This window comes from Rhipicephalus sanguineus, chromosome 4 (assembly GCF_013339695.2).
Source record: "Rhipicephalus sanguineus isolate Rsan-2018 chromosome 4, BIME_Rsan_1.4, whole genome shotgun sequence".
Taxonomy (NCBI): Eukaryota; Metazoa; Arthropoda; class Arachnida; order Ixodida; family Ixodidae; genus Rhipicephalus; species Rhipicephalus sanguineus.
In genome coordinates, this window is record NC_051179.1 from 92,263,009 (window position 1) to 92,267,149 (window position 4,141).

Genomic DNA, 4,141 nt, shown 5'->3' on the forward strand with positions numbered 1-4,141 from the left:
ATGGGCGTTTATGGCGCTGACACTGCATGCAGCTGGCCACATACATCTCAACGGACTTTTGCATTCCAGGCCAATAAAAACGTTCTTTAGTCCGGTGGAGCGTCCGCGCAGAAGCTAAATGCCCAGACGTAGGGTCGTCGTGCATGGCACTCATAATGGCTGTGCGAAGGCTCTCCGGCACCACCAGAAGAAAACGTACGCCATTGCCGGAAAGGTTCTTCTTGTACAAGAGTCCATCGCGCATGCAGAAATGGCGCGCATTAGTAGAGGCGGACGTGGTGGTGAAGAGCGGTGCTAATTATGCGTCCTTTCGCTGCTCTGCTTTGAAACTGTCGAGGTCTGGAAAATTACGCGATACGGAAGCTATAAGGTGGTCAAAGTCATCGGCGTCACAGTCCGTAGTGCTGAGTGGCATACGTGAGAGGCAGTCCGCATCGGCGTGTCATCGGCCGCTCTTGTAAGAGACGGTGAAGCTGTATTCTTGCAGCCTAAGCGCCCAGCGCGCAAGGCGGCCACAAGGGTCGCGAAGGTTGACAAGCCAACACAGCGAGTGATGGTCAGTGACTACTGTGAATGGCCGCCCATACAGGTAAGACCGAAACCGCTGGATCGCAAATATTACTGCCAGGCATTCTTGTTCCGTGACAGTGTAATTCTGTTCGGGCCGGCTTAGTGAGCGACTTGCGTATGCAATGACGTGTTCGCGGTCACCATAGCGCTGGACTAGAACGGCACCAATACCTACGCCACTGGCATCCGTGTGAAGTTCTGTTGGGACCAAAGGATTGAAGTGCTGAAGGACAGGTCGTGACGTGAGCAGAAACTTCAGTTGACGAAAAGAAGACTGACACTCCGGAGTCCACTCAAAAGGAATGCCCTTTCGTAGCAGGCATGTGAGAGGGTGCGCGACGTCAGCAAATTTGGGAATAAAGCGTCGGAAATAGGAACAAAGTCCCAGAAAACTGCGGAGCTCCTTGACAGAGCGCGGTGCACTGAATGCTTCAACGGCTGCTGTCTTCTGGGGATCGGGGCGTATGCCATCCTTATCGACGAGATGCCCAAGCACGAGGGTTTGGCGGTCTCCGAAGTGGCACTTCTTCGAGTTTAAAACTAGTCCAGCGTTTCGGATGCAGTTCAGAACAATATCCAGACGCGAGTTGTGCTCACTGAATGTCCGGCCAAAGATGACGACGTCGTCAAGGTAGCACATGCAGATGTTCCACTTCAAGCCGCGCAGAATGGTGTCCATAAACCTCTCGAACGTCGCCGGAGCATTGCACATTCCAAAGGACATCACATTAAATTCAAAGAGCCCGTCAGGGGTCACAAAGGCAGTCTTTTCCTTGTCCTCAGGATGCATCGGAATTTGCCAGTAGCCGGATCGTAAGTCTACTGAGGAAAAGTAAGAGGCCGAATGTAGGCAGTCTATTGCGTCATCAATGCGTGGGAGTGGGTACACGTCTTTTTTTGTTACGGCATTCAACCGGCGATAGTCCACGCAAAATCTCCAAGATCCATCTTTCTTTTTAACGAGAATCACTGGAGCTGCCCACGGACTGGCTGACTCTTGTATGACTCCCTTTTTCACCATCTCCTGCACTTGATCGTTGATAATTTGGTGCTCTGATGGTGAAACACGATATGGCTTTTGTCGAATCGGGTTGGCCGAACCCGTGTTGATGGTATGGCGTGTTCGAGACGCAGGGATGGAGGGTATGTTGTCCATCTGCGCAAAGTCAAATACCGAAACGTGCTTCGAAAGCACACCCACTAATGTTTGCCGTTCGCTTGTGCTAAGCGACTTATTTATCATTGACAAAAGGGCCGTTTCCGAACTATGAACTCCAGGTTCTTCCGGCACATCTGTTAGTTCGGCCACCGATAAGGGCGCGTGGTCTCTGCTGACCCAGGCCAATTTCAAACCATCTGGTAACACCACGGGCTCTGAAGAACAGTTTACGGTCCATAAGCCAGTGCATCCGCTGTTGATAGACACCACACAATGGGGAACCAGCACATTCTTCTTCATGCAGTTAACGTGCATCGGCTCTACGCTGGCGTCGAAGCTGTCGCAATCGGCGCCGCAACAGACAACAGGCACACGAACGGTAGATGACGCAGGTATGACAGTATCGCCACGAACACACAATGTAGTTTCGCCTTCCGCAGAGTTTTCCAGGAGCCCTGATGGAAGACCACTCACAAATATCTTCCCTGTGCGGCAGTCGACAGTGGCACCACACTCCCGCAAAAAGTCCATGCCCAGAATAACGTCATGGGTCGACCGAGGAATAATCGTGAATTCCGTTGTAATAACATGACCTCCCAAAAGCACGTCAGCACTGCACACACCAACAGGACGCAACGGCTCGCCACTCACTCCGCAGAACTTTGAAGTTTCGTCCCACTTAAAAACAACTTTGCGCCCTAACACGTCTTTAAAAGAAACACTCATTACGGAAATTGTCGCCCCTGTGTCTACCAGGGCCATCACAGGCACATCATCCACAAGAACACGCACTTTGTTTTTGAGCATCCACACAGGAGGTATTTCTGTCAGTAGCACATCACCAGCGACCTCACCTCCATCGGCTGCGCTAGCTAGTTTTCCGGTGGCGAAGGGGACGTGGTGCGACGCAGCGGTGAGGGAGAACGAGGAGCACGCGGTCGCGGTGGAGGCGTCAAACTCCTGTCAGATGCCGGGGAGTGATTCCGGAAGCTGATTGGCCAATAATCGTTGCCAGATGGTGGTGGCCGCGGGACACTGTGAGGCCGTTCAGAGGGTCGTGAATAATCTGGCGGTGGGCCGTATCGCGGAGCTACACGACGGTTGCAAAACCGTGATATATGGCCTGGAACACCGCAGGAGTAGCACACCGGCAGAGGTCGAAACGTTGGTTGCTCTTCAGTGAAGTGAGCGTCGCCATTTGCTCTTGTATAGCGGATGGGTTCGTCGGGGATGTCATGACGATACGTCGGTCGTCAGGGAGGCGTGCGCTGAGCGCGTCGATCATAGCGCAGAGCTGGAACGCGCGTTGTCACCCTTGACTGTGGGGCTGGGCTGTACTCTACAGCCGCTGCGCTAATCGTCGGTTGCCAGGGGGCCGAAAGAGGCGCAGTCATAGCGTCACGTGGCGTGTACACCTCATGATGGTCGGCAGTTGAACGCAGCATTTCTTGGCGGGAGAGTTCCTCGCGGACAATCTGTCGAATGGTCGAAGAAATGTCGAGGCAAGGGCTCGTGTCTACACTGGCAACAGTCGTCACGTTAGCCAGCCGACCAAACTTTGGCATGATCCGACGCATCTTCAACGTTTCAAAAGTTCTGCAGCGCCGAATGAAGTCGGACACAGAACTGAGGGTATCTTTTCCGATTAGAAAAGTGTAGACGTCCTCAGCCACTCCTTTTAGCAAATGCCCGACTTTATCTTCCTCCGACATATTAGCGCTGACTACCTTGCACAGCCTTAATACTTCTTCGATATATGTCGTGCACGTCTCACCTGGTAGCTGCGCTCTTTGCGATAGCGTCTGCTCAGCACGCTTCTTTTTTGCGACAGAGTCCCCGAAACACGCCTGCAGCTCCTCAACGAAAAGATCCCACGTTGTAAGCGCGTCCTCGTGGTTTTCGTACCACACAAGTGCGGTGTCGGTCAGGGAGAAGACCACGTTGGTGAGCTGAGCAGCTGTGTCCCATCCATTGGACTTGCTCACTCGCTTGTACTGGATGAGCCACGCGTCGACGTCTTCACCCGCCTTTCCTCCGAAGGGCGGTGGGACTCGGTAGTACTGCAACGGACCGCAAGGTGCTGCCCTGGGAGCATCTCCTTCTTCGGGCATGTCTGAGACAATCTCGTCAGATGGCGGGAGGCCAGCGAGTCGACGGCTTCGACGAAGCTGCAGCAGTGATTGTTGCGTCGTCGTGAGCGCGTACCCAGCACCTCCACCACGCTGTTACGCTCGAAGGAGGCCGAGACGTATACGACTGAGGGGCCGTTTATTTGGACGCGAAGGTGAGCGCAGGAGCGGCCAACAGGTTGAATCTCCCAGCGTCGTCGTCGTCTTCTTCAGCTGCCTCTGAGCGGCCAGCACGTTTACCGGCCCTCGTTTTCTTTGTCCATATGCGTAACAATATGTAGAT